The 13,047-nt window shown below is 54.2% G+C and overlaps 1 non-coding gene and 2 pseudogenes across 1 annotated transcript; all 3 read left to right on the forward strand.

Annotated features, from left to right (window-relative positions):
- The first annotated feature begins 1,102 nt into the window (after positions 1-1,102).
- On the forward strand, positions 1,103-1,312 carry LOC124173721 (annotated as a pseudogene).
- Positions 1,313-7,372: 6,060 nt separating this feature from the next.
- Positions 7,373-7,568, forward strand: LOC124173731. The gene has a single exon (XR_006868718.1). It is a non-coding gene; the product is annotated as a U2 spliceosomal RNA (small nuclear RNA).
- A 1,636-nt stretch (positions 7,569-9,204) lies between these two features.
- LOC124173766 lies at positions 9,205-9,295 on the forward strand (annotated as a pseudogene).
- The last annotated feature ends 3,752 nt before the right edge of the window (positions 9,296-13,047 follow it).

Here is a 13,047-nt window from a genome sequence, read left to right on the forward strand (position 1 = left end):
AGTGTATGTGTTGTGTCGGGGGCGGCACCGTGTGTGACGCGATGTGGCCATGAGTGTGTTTTTCTGTGTGTGTGCGTCACGGCAACGATGTAAGCATCGACGTGACGGTTTTTCGTTGTCGCGGCGAACGTGTGAATGTTCCCTGGGCGTAGTGTAAATAGAGATTGCCGCGTGCGCGCGCGCCCAGGGATTTAAATGGTCAATTTCATCGTGCGGTGTCGCCCGCCGAAGTTTTCAGTTCGCCCGCCGGCCGCAGTCTCGGGCAGGTGGCGCGCCGGCGTCGGCTTCGCTGCAGGCCGTTCCCACGATAGGCAGGTGTTCCCCTCCGTTGCCCTTTCCCAAGCGCCAGTGACGGAGGGGAGGGAGCGGCCTAAAGCCAGGGCAAATGTGTGTGAGTGTTGTGTTAGTGTGTGTGTCTCTCCGCCGCTGTGGCGGTAGTGGGGGAGGAGAAGAATGCGGCGGCCTTCGGTGGCATTCGAGGAATGTCGCCTCACCTCCAGTGCTTCCGCCCCTCTTTCCCCCCCGCCCTCCCCGTCCCCGCCGCCCTGCTGACGACGCCAGCAGCAGCCATGCGCAGAGGAGTTGCGCGTGGACCTGGGGACTCTGCGCGCTCCCGGCGACCGGCTGCAGGCAGCGTGGAGCGGTGGCGCGTGGAACTAGGGGGCCTTCCACGCGCCTTCGGACGGGGAAGACAAGACAGAAGAACGTCGCGGCGGAGAAAATGCGCTCGTGGCCATAGTGTATAAGTGGCCACGACGCAAGTATGAAAGAGCGGGCGGCCACGGGGTATAAGTGGCTGCCTCGCATGTATGAATGGTAAAATCTTATGTAAATAAAAAGACGTGAATGGTGTGAATTATTATCCCTGGTATGAATGAGATTGAAAAATGAAGAAGCGAAGTGAATGTGTGAATCAAACATTGAACTTTAAAAACATTGCCCGACCGGCCTCACTTCGAGGCCGGCGGTGACAAGTGGCCCCTAAGTGAGGGGCCAATATTAATTTGTAATAGAGCCAAAAACTATTACCAGGGCGGCCCACACTTGGTGGGTCGCCCTATTGTATCATCCCCCCCCACGAAAGGTGGGGGGATCTGTAACAATATCTGTTTTGGATATAACTCTGTACTTGGCAATATACTAAATAAATACAATTTATCTGTTCTTATCAGCTTAATATCTGATACGTCCAGCATTGCTGGACCAGAATATTAATCTGATTTTTGAACATGGGCGGGGTCCCCGGAGTTTACTCCATCCCTGCCGCGGGTTGGCCCGGTATTGCAGTACCGCCGGGATCGGCCCAACATAAAAGGTTCCATAAATCAGAAAAGCTGATGAGAACAGATGTTTCTCTTCCTTGTTTCATTTAAAAAATTCCCGAATCGCGAAAATGCGACAAAGTCCGGAGATTCGTGAGGCAAGAAACGAATGGGCGAAGGAAAGAAGAAAATAACACTGGCCACCACTTCATTCATTTATTTTATCACCATTTTACATTTAAACCATGTCTGTAAAATAACAAGCAACAGCACAAAAAATAAAAACTGACAGAAAACAAAATTTTTTAACATGAGACATCGTTTGAAGAGGATGAATAATATGCCCTCACTAACACTGCAGAAAAGTTCATCTAATGCAGTGCACTGATCCTAGTGCAGAGCCGGGCACAATTTTTCCGGCTCCTCGGCCTTATGGCTAAGATAGGAGTGTAGTATGGGCACGGCTCCTCGGCCTTATGGCTAACATAGGAGTGTAGACGGGACTCGCATGCCAAGAGTGACATACGTCGTGGGAATGATGATGAAATTTTTCACTTTTAAGAAAACCTTCCGGAAAGCTGTCGAAACAGTTTCCGCACACTTTTCACACGGAAATTAGGTGAATGCAAGATTTATAAAATAACTTCCAAATATTCACCGGATCGAGTGAACATGGAAAATGACCGCCAAGCGTAGGTTTCCTCGAGAATTCCAAGTTTTTCTTGCGAATATGACGAGACAAGACGGACGCATCACGCTTCTGGTGAAATACACGCAGCATTCATCCGCGTTACCAAGGAGTCGTCGCTAACAATGAACGCCTTCCACTGAAAGCGCAGTCGAATTTCGCGGGGGCCGTGCTGCTGGCAGATAGTTCGACCCGGAGGCCGACGACGGCGTCGGCACGCACTCTGTTTACTTCAAGTGTAAAAAAATGAGGGTCGCGAATGATGACGAAACACAGGTGTCCAATGAAACCGTGAATTGCTTTCTTTCGGAGAGTTGCATTTCATGCCGATATTTTTTGCAAAAACATCCGAAATTATTGACTGATGCCGATTCTTCCGTCCCGTATTCTAGCCATTGCTGACGATTTTGGAAATTTTTTCCAGTCCCCGGAGAGGACTTTTTAAGCAGCTTTGAATCAGATTCCCCAGAGAGGACTTTTTAAGCAGTTTTTCATCAGATTCCCCGGAATTTTAGCATTTCGAAAGAAAATACATGGCTCGAGTGAGTAGGATGACGCTCTCTCATCGTGTTTCTTGACGTTTTCTGGACGATTTTGAGTGACTTTTTCGAGTCCCCGGAAATTCCCCGGAAATGGCAATTTTTTTGGGAATTTCCCAGGACCAAAGCATTCCCCCGGGAAGCGAACGCAGGATGCTCCACGAAGGACGCTGCGATCCCACACGACAGATGGCACCGAAGGCCCGGAAAACGGACCGCGTCCGTTACGTCCGCGACGCTCCTACGACTCTCCCGGACCCGCCGACGACACCAAAACTCCCGGAGTCTCCACACAACACTTTCGTGCGAATTTTTCCCCATTCTCACGCCTAAAATTCGCCATTCCGAGACCTTTCCTCGCGTCAAAAACTCTCGCCGCACACCACCGCCGCAGCATCCGACCTCATCACGCAAAATACCCGAAAAACCGTCCCGGAACCCCGGAAAAATTTATTAATTATCGCTTCTCGGCCTTATGGCTAAGATCACCGCTCCCTCAGAGCATCCTCCCTTACCCTCCGGGATAGCTCGGCCGTTCCGGGCGAGGACGGGTGTTTTCGGTGCGTGCGTCACGCGCATCGAACCCGGTTCCTCTGTAATCAATTTCACGTGAGAAATTGATTATCCTGCCCCATAAGGGCAATACGGGTCACCTCCCAGCTCCCCGTCCGGTGGCTGGAAGTGCGGTGATAACCGTCGCCGATTGGCCCCTAAGGCAGCGCCATCTCTTGGCGGTCCGAAGAACGTCATTCTCGGGCCACGGAGGTGGAAGGCGTTTTGAGCTAAGGCCGTGAGCGATTAGGGCGCCCCTCTCGCGAACTGAATCGCCGCGTAATTTGAATCCCGATTAAATTCAACTAATTTACCTTTGCCTTCCTCCTTTCCCTGTAACCAATTTCGCAGCACGTTTTTTGTATCCCCTTTATGCCCCGACCTTCCCGTGCTGCCAAATCCCGTGGGACCAATGCCTCGCCCAACCGTCCTTTGAATCCTACCCCTTCCTCTCCTGTTGCGAGTGCATCCCTGCGGGATGACTCCATTCCCCTCCCAACTTCTCCTCCTCCCACCCCTCTTCCTGCTTTACCCGCTGCACCGCTAACCGCCTCACCTAGTACCGCCGCAGATTCCCACCCTCAGACCGAACCAACCTCCGTGACTTATGTTAGGGCCCGACGTGACGACAATGTATTGGTGATTTCGTTCCCCCTTCCTGACCATCTGGAATGCACGGAGGACGGCTGCGACGTCTCTTTTAAGGCAACGGCATGGACGGCAATGAAGATGTCGCTCGACAGGCACCTCAAGTCCGTTCACGGACTTGAGGGACTGCGAGCCATCAATTGGTGCACGTTCTGCGATAAGCAGATCGTGGGCCGTAAGCCGTCCTGCCACCCCTGCCTACGGTCCAAGCCCATCCAGGACCCCGTCGCAGTAAGATTCCGTTACGCTTGTGACACGTGTGACTTCACGTGTCCGTCTAAGCGTGGGTTGACGAATCACCAGAAGACGCACCAACGTCCCCCACCCCCACTTCCCCCTGACATGACTGACGTTCCGGCCTCACCGGGTGAAACATTAGCGCACTCGGAGCCAGTGGAGGAGCGACAAGAAGAGGATGTGGCAGACCACCAGCCACAGGAGGCGGATGCAGACGCCCAGGGCCCGGCGGCCATTGAGGAAGAAGAGGAAGAAGCTGTCCAGCTGAGCCCGCCCTCCGACCATGAGAGGGCGTGGCTGGAGAGATTGGCCGCCACCAAAGACCAGCCTTGGGAGGTCTTCGAGGCGCTGGTGGCGGACATCACGGCCGCCATCAGCGAAAAGAGCACCGCTTCCCGCAACGCTCCGAAACCGGCTCCGAGGATAGCTAATGTGGTGAGGCCCCCCAGACGAAATAGGGACCGGGCGCCTCCTTACGACCCGAAGGAGGCTGCCAACCTACAAAAACTTTTCCGCAGTCACCCTCGAAAGGCGATGGAGAAGATCCTGGGGAACGCGTCGCCGTACTGCGAGGTGCCGAAGGAGGATGTGGAGCGGCACTTCCAGGCTGTATACGGCGACGTCTCCTACCAGCCCCAGGAGGCCGGTCACCACCACCAGTACCGGCCCACTTCAGATGAAGAGAAGAAGAGGATGCTCGCGAGGGTGACTGCGGACGAGGTTGTAGGGAGACTTTCGAAGGCCACTAATACTGCCCCTGGACCTGACTGCTTGACTTACTGGGATCTTAAGGCCTTCGATCCTAAAGGACTTATCTTTGCAGGAATCTTCGACCGCTGTCTGCAGGAAGCTCGCACCCCTGACGCCTGGAAGATCTCCCGGACGGTCCTCATCTACAAGAAGGGGGACCGGAGCGACCTAAAGAACTGGAGGCCGCTCGCCCTTAGCAATACCATCGCTAAGCTGTACGCCGCCATCGTGGCCGACCGTGTCCTGGCCTGGGCCACCGGAGGGAGGAGACTGAGCGGCGTGCAGAAGGGTTTCCGGGAGTTCGAGGGGTGCCACGAGCACAACTTCGTCCTGCAGACGGCGGTTGACGAGATGCGAAGACGACTGGGTTCCCTGAACATTGCCTGGTTGGACCTGAGTAATGCCTTCGGATCCATTCCCCACGAACATCTCCGGCGTACCCTCACCGCCATGGACATGCCCTCCCGGATGAAGGATGCGGTGATGGAGATGCAGGACTGCCGCACCTTTGTCCGGACCACCGAGGGCGACACCGGCCACATCCATCTTCGTGCCGGTGTCAAGCAGGGCTGCCCGCTCTCCCCAACTCTCTTCAACCTGGGGATCGAGCACGTCATCAGGGCAGCCCAGGAGGAAGCAGAGGTCCATGGCATCCGGGTTTTGGACACCACCATCTCCGTCCTGGGGTATGCCGACGACATCGTCCTCGTGGGGAAGAGCGCCGACCACCTGCAAGCGCTCCTGGATCGCGTCGGGGTAGCTGCTACCGACGCCGGCCTCAGGTTCAACCCGGCTAAATGTTCGACATTGTCCCTGGACTTCCGCACCAGCCAGCCCGTGGAGCCCCGCCAATTCATCATCCAGGGTGGGGCCATCACCAGCCTGCGAGAGGGGGAGAGCTACAAGTACCTGGGGGTCCCCTTCGGATTCCGTGTCTGCCAGACCCCCAGGGAAGAGCTGCAGAAGCTGGGCGAGGACGTCAGGAAAATCGACGAGTCACTCCTCGCCCCGTGGCAGAAGATCTCCGCCACCAGCACCTTCCTTCTCTCCAGGTTGGACTTCATAATACGAGCTGGCAACGTCCGGAAGACAGACCTCGCCCCGACAGACAGACTAATCAAGACCTGCTGTAAGAGATGGCTGAACCTGCCGACCAGAGCCTCCAACGAGATCGTCTATATTCACCATAGACACGGAGGAGCAGGCCTACTTCCCCTAACTGACTTGACTGACGTACTGACGGTGGTGCATGGCTACCGTCTTCTGAACTGCAGGGACCCTGTGGTGAAGAAGATGGCCTGGGGACGCTTGCGCGAAGTGGTCAAGAGGAAGATGAAAAGGATGCCGTCCACTGCCGACCTGATGGCTTACCTCAGTGGCAACACTGAGGCGCCATTCGGGTCTGTGAGCGGTGACTTTTCATCCCTCTTCACCCAGGTGCGCTCCGCTTCGCGTCGCCTGAGAGACCGGATCGCCTTGAGCTGGCGGTGGTCGGACGTCTTGAACGAGCCGCAGATCGTCCTTGGAGGTGGAGAGTCCGCTTCACGCGTCGTGGTGCCACCCCGAGCAATCGGGGTTCTCGCCAAGACGCTGAAGAACCGGGTCCGGGAAGCTTACCTGGCTCGCCTGGTAGCGAAACCGGACCAGGGTAAGGTCTTCTCTGCTTCCTCGGTCGCAGCTGCCTCCAGTCACTTCCTGGTGGGAGGGAGATACACCAGGTTTTGTGACTGGAGATTTATCCATCGTGCTCGCCTCGATGTCCTGCCGCTGAACGCTTGCAGGCGATACGATCCCTCAGGAGACAGGAGATGCCGGCGTTGCGGCTACGGGGATGAGACCCTCCCCCACGTCCTCAACCATTGCACCCGACATTCCCTGACATGGAGACGAAGGCATGATAGCGTGCTTACCCGGCTGACAAACGCTATCATGGGACGCAAGGGACGGTCAGATGAGGAGGTGAGGATTAATAGGACCGTCCCTGAAGTAAATTCAGACTTACGACCTGACATTCTTATTACAGATAAGAAGACCATGACTGCCCGGATGATCGACGTGACCATCCCTTTTGACAACCGGAGATCAGCGCTCCAGGAGGCCCGGCGACTGAAGGAGGAGAAGTACGCCGGGCTGGCAGCAGACCTCGCCGTCCTGGGGTACAGCGCATCGGTGGAGGGTTTCGTCGTGGGAAGCCTTGGCTCTTGGGACCCAGAGAACGACCGTGTTCTCAGGGGCCTGGGCGTTCCGCGGCGTTACGCCTTCCTGATGAAGAAGCTGATGGTCTCCGATGTCATCAGGTGGTCACGTGACCTCTACGTCGAGTACATCACCGGGCATCGACAGTATGAGGACGGAATCGGCGGCGATGGATGAGTGCGGTGCGGTGCAGTGAAGTGAAGCCCTTCCCTTTCACCTTCTTCACCTAAATAAATCCTTTGTCTTTTCCTTTCCCCAAACCCACCCCATATATGTGAATTTATAAACATTGGACTGCCGTAAGGCTTGAGGAGACGATGGAATATAAAAACTATGAGCCCCTGGCCCACTTTGGACCAGGGGACTATGTATAACAAATAAATATGTAAAAATATATATACTCTATAAAAAGGCCCCCTCATTAGGAGGGGGTACTTAATGTATCAGAATTGCCCCCTTGAAGTAAAAGGAGGGCCTTGATATTTAGAATTAATTTGACTCAAACTTTGTAATTGAAATATGGAATCAATAAACGTCTTAAATCTGTTCTTATCAGCTTAATATCTGATACGTCCAGCATTGCTGGACCAGAATATTAATCTGATTTTTGAACATGGGCGGGGTCCCCGGAGTTTACTCCATCCCTGCCGCGGGTTGGCCCGGTATTGCAGTACCGCCGGGATCGGCCCAACATAAAAGGTTCCATAAATCAGAAAAGCTGATGAGAACAGATGTTTCTCTTCCTTGTTTCATTTAAAAAATTCCCGAATCGCGAAAATGCGACAAAGTCCGGAGATTCGTGAGGCAAGAAACGAATGGGCGAAGGAAAGAAGAAAATAACACTGGCCACCACTTCATTCATTTATTTTATCACCATTTTACACTTAAACCATGTCTGTAAAATAACAAGCAACAGCACAAAAAATAAAAACTGACAGAAAACAAAATTTTTTAACATGAGACATCGTTTGAAGAGGATGAATAATATGCCCTCACTAACACTGCAGAAAAGTTCATCTAATGCAGTGCACTGATCCTAGTGCAGAGCCGGGCACAATTTTTCCGGCTCCTCGGCCTTATGGCTAAGATAGGAGTGTAGTATGGGCACGGCTCCTCGGCCTTATGGCTAACATAGGAGTGTAGACGGGACTCGCATGCCAAGAGTGACATACGTCGTGGGAATGATGATGAAATTTTTCACTTTTAAGAAAACCTTCCGGAAAGCTGTCGAAACAGTTTCCGCACACTTTTCACACGGAAATTAGGTGAATGCAAGATTTATAAAATAACTTCCAAATATTCACCGGATCGAGTGAACATGGAAAATGACCGCCAAGCGTAGGTTTCCTCGAGAATTCCAAGTTTTTCTTGCGAATATGACGAGACAAGACGGACGCATCACGCTTCTGGTGAAATACACGCAGCATTCATCCGCGTTACCAAGGAGTCGTCGCTAACAATGAACGCCTTCCACTGAAAGCGCAGTCGAATTTCGCGGGGGCCGTGCTGCTGGCAGATAGTTCGACCCGGAGGCCGACGATGGCGTCGGCACGCACTCTGTTTACTTCAAGTGTAAAAAAATGAGGGTCGCGAATGATGACGAAACACAGGTGTCCAATGAAACCGTGAATTGCTTTCTTTCGGAGAGTTGCATTTCATGCCGATATTTTTTGCAAAAACATCCGAAATTATTGACTGATGCCGATTCTTCCGTCCCGTATTCTAGCCATTGCTGACGATTTTGGAAATTTTTTCCAGTCCCCGGAGAGGACTTTTTAAGCAGCTTTGAATCAGATTCCCCAGAGAGGACTTTTTAAGCAGTTTTAAGTCTGATTCCCCGGAATTTTAGCATTTCGAAAGAAAATACATGACTCGAGTGAGTAGGATAATGCTCTCTCATCGTGTTTCTTGACGTTTTCTGGACGATTTTGAGTGACTTTTTCGAGTCCCCGGAAATTCCCCGGAAATGGCAATTTTTTTGGGAATTTCCCAGGACCAAAGCATTCCCCCGGGAAGCGAACGCAGGATGCTCCACGAAGGACGCTGCGATCCCACACGACAGATGGCACCGAAGGCCCGGAAAACGGACCGCGTCCGTTACGTCCGCGACGCTCCTACGACTCTCCCGGACCCGCCGACGACACCAAAACTCCCGGAGTCTCCACACAACACTTTCGTGCGAATTTTTCCCCATTCTCACGCCTAAAATTCGCCATTCCGAGACCTTTCCTCGCGTCAAAAACTCTCGCCGCACACCACCGCCGCAGCATCCGACCTCATCACGCAAAATACCCAAAAAACCGTCCCGGAACCCCGGAAAAATTTATTAATTATCGCTTCTCGGCCTTATGGCTAAGATCAAAGTGTAGTACTGCCGCGGGTTGGCCCGGTATTGCAGTACCGCCGGGATCGGCCCAACATAAAAGGTTCCATAAATCAGAAAAGCTGATGAGAACAGATGTTTCTCTTCCTTGTTTCATTTAAAAAATTCCCGAATCGCGAAAATTCGACAAAGTCCGGAGATTCGTGAGGCAAGAAACGAATGGGCGAAGGAAAGAAGAAAATAACACTGGCCACCACTTCATTCATTTATTTTATCACCATTTTACATTTAAACCATGTCTGTAAAATAACGAGCAACAGCACAAAAAATAAAAACTGACAGAAAACAAAATTTTTTAACATGAGACATCGTTTGAAGAGGATGAATAATATGCCCTCACTAACACTGCAGAAAAGTTCATCTAATGCAGTGCACTGATCCTAGTGCAGAGCCGGGCACAATTTTTCCGGCTCCTCGGCCTTATGGCTAAGATAGGAGTGTAGTATGGGCACGGCTCCTCGGCCTTATGGCTAACATAGGAGTGTAGACGGGACTCGCATGCCAAGAGTGACATACGTCGTGGGAATGATGATGAAATTTTTCACTTTTAAGAAAACCTTCCGGAAAGCTGTCGAAACAGTTTCCGCACACTTTTCACACGGAAATTAGGTGAATGCAAGATTTATAAAATAACTTCCAAATATTCACCGGATCGAGTGAACATGGAAAATGACCGCCAAGCGTAGGTTTCCTCGAGAATTCCAAGTTTTTCTTGCGAATATGACGAGACAAGACGGACGCATCACGCTTCTGGTGAAATACACGCAGCATTCATCCGCGTTACCAAGGAGTCGTCGCTAACAATGAACGCCTTCCACTGAAAGCGCAGTCGAATTTCGCGGGGGCCGTGCTGCTGGCAGATAGTTCGACCCGGAGGCCGACGACGGCGTCGGCACGCACTCTGTTTACTTCAAGTGTAAAAAAATGAGGGTCGCGAATGATGACGAAACACAGGTGTCCAATGAAACCGTGAATTGCTTTCTTTCGGAGAGTTGCATTTCATGCCGATATTTTTTGCAAAAACATCCGAAATTATTGACTGATGCCGATTCTTCCGTCCCGTATTCTAGCCATTGCTGACGATTTTGGAAATTTTTTCCAGTCCCCGGAGAGGACTTTTTAAGCAGCTTTGAATCAGATTCCCCAGAGAGGACTTTTTAAGCAGTTTTAAGTCTGATTCCCCGGAATTTTAGCATTTCGAAAGAAAATACATGACTCGAGTGAGTAGGATAATGCTCTCTCATCGTGTTTCTTGACGTTTTCTGGACGATTTTGAGTGACTTTTTCGAGTCCCCGGAAATTCCCCGGAAATGGCAATTTTTTTGGGAATTTCCCAGGACCAAAGCATTCCCCCGGGAAGCGAACGCAGGATGCTCCACGAAGGACGCTGCGATCCCACACGACAGATGGCACCGAAGGCCCGGAAAACGGACCGCGTCCGTTACGTCCGCGACGCTCCTACGACTCTCCCGGACCCGCCGACGACACCAAAACTCCCGGAGTCTCCACACAACACTTTCATGCGAATTTTTCCCCAATCTCACGCCTAAAATTCGCCATTCCGAGACCTTTCCTCGCGTCAAAAACTCTCGCCGCACACCACCGCCGCACCATCCGACCTCATCACGCAAAATACCCGAAAAACCGTCCCGGAACCCCGGAAAAATTTATTAATTATCGCTTCTCGGCCTTATGGCTAAGATCAAAGTGTAGTCTTGAAGAGTGCGGACGTGCCTGCTGAGAGCTCCCGGGACCCCGACGGCGCTGAGACTCCCCGGCTCATCCCTGCCGCCCTGCCCGCCGGAGAGAGAGCGTCAATCTTCGGACTTCGTGCGTCCGCCAAAGCCCGGAATTTACAAACCGCGGTTGTGCCCAAACCGCGGGGCGTGGATTCCGGCCACTTTGGTCAAGTGCAAGTGTGTGTGCCAGCCCCCCCCTGCCCGATTTTGGTGCCGATTTCTCGCAAATTGCGGATTTTAGAAAAAGGCGCCAAAATTCGGGGGGGCCGTTTTTCTCGGGTGTGTGTGCCGGCACACCCGAGAAATTTTGGGAGGGAGTGAACAAGTGTGTTTGGTGCTACTGGCCGCGAGTTCGACTCCCCACGACCCCGGTGGCGCCCGCCAGTGGCGCCGGAAGTTGGCGCGGTTTTTTGTAAAAATGTTTAGTTGTGTGTGAGATAGAGTGTTGTGCTTTTGTGTGTGTGTTTGTGTCAGTGTTAGCAACAGCCCGAGCAACTTTGGTGCACGTAGTGTGCACCGTTCGGCTGTTGCTAAGCACGTGGTCCCCCGCCACGTGGTCCCTCGCCGCGTGGTTACGCGCCACGTGCTTCCCGCGCGCCAACTTCCCGCCCTCCCAGCATGGCAACACCGCCTGTCGCCCAGCGGACCCGCCGGAAGGCGAAGGAGAGGGGAGTGCATCGCCCTCGTGATGCTCCCTACGCCCCTCCCGACTCCCAGGCCTCCCCGTCGCTGCTTCCCGCAATGGACTCCGCTGGGAGCATTACCCGCTCGTGGCGGAAGACGCTGGAAGAGGAATGGAGTGCCGGGTCGTGGGATCCACGAGCCCTCGCTTCGCCCCCGACCCGATCTCCCGCCTTCCTCGCCACCCCCCGTCTCCGCCTCCCCTCCCCCATAAGTGCTCCCTCGGGATCCGCCCCTGCGAGTGCGTCGTCGGACGACCTTATCGTCGACATTGACAGCGCCCCCGCAGTGCATGACCCAGTGTTGCCCCGCCCCCTCCCCCTTGCCCCTGGTGTCACGGAACGTTGCCCTAGCGTCCGTGGACCATCCCCGGAGATTGTGTTCCTCCCGACACAATCTCCCTCCCCCTCTCGCGTCTCCCCCACTCCCAGTGCTCCGCAGTCATCCCCAGCTGCGTCTGCGATGGACGGCCTGGCGTCGCCTCGTGCGAGCGTGAGTGAATGTGTGAGTGTCGTCTCGGAGGACGGTGCGCAGCCGCGCCGAGACGAAGCGCAGGACGGCCCCATGTCGCCGCGTGTTTCCCCTCCCCTGTGTGGTGGCTCCCTGGAGGACGGATCCGTACCGCCCCAGGGGGCGTTGTCGGACGGCCTTCTGTCGCCGACAACACATTGTGACGACACGCAGCGGTTTGTGGTGGTGGACAGGTGGCGGTATCGGTCTGTCGGCACGCAGACTGACGAGCCATCTGCCTCCGCAAGTGTTGCGTGTGGGGAAAGTGTGTGTGCTTCGGTTTCCGACACAGACGAAGTGCGTGGCCTGGAGTGCACCATGGCGGATCCCGAGGTGTTCCTCGTCCCCTATTCCCCTTCCGTCCCCTCCCCCCTCACCCCCCGCTGCCACGTCAGAGATCTTAGTCCGATCTCTGACATCCCCCTTCCGGAAGAGGAGCGCGGCAGGTCCCACATGCGTGGTGCATCGTGGGAGCAGTTCCGCGTTTCCTCCGAGGAAAGGCGGCGGAGGAATCGGGAGCGGAAGAAGAGGAGGAAGAGACGACGCCGCGAGGAGCAGACGACGAGGGAGCCCGCCAGGCCACTCTCCCCTAGTGTCCGCCCCCAACCGCCTCCCATTCGCCGTCCCCCGCCCCCTCCCATTCATCGTCCTCAACCCCTACCCACCCCTCCTCCCCCCGTCCTGACTCAACGGCGTCCAGACATGCGCCCCTACAGGGAGCTCGTACCCACTGCCCCAGTGCCGCTGTTTTCCCCCAGTGAAGTGGCGCAGCTGCGCGCCCTTCTCCGGAACGGCGCAGCTGCGCGCGGTGCTCCCCTCCCGGCCCCTCAAGTGCCCCAGCATTCCCTGCGAAGGGAGAGAG

This window comes from Ischnura elegans, chromosome 1, assembly GCF_921293095.1.
Source record: "Ischnura elegans chromosome 1, ioIscEleg1.1, whole genome shotgun sequence".
Lineage (NCBI taxonomy): Eukaryota > Metazoa > Arthropoda > Insecta > Odonata > Coenagrionidae > Ischnura > Ischnura elegans.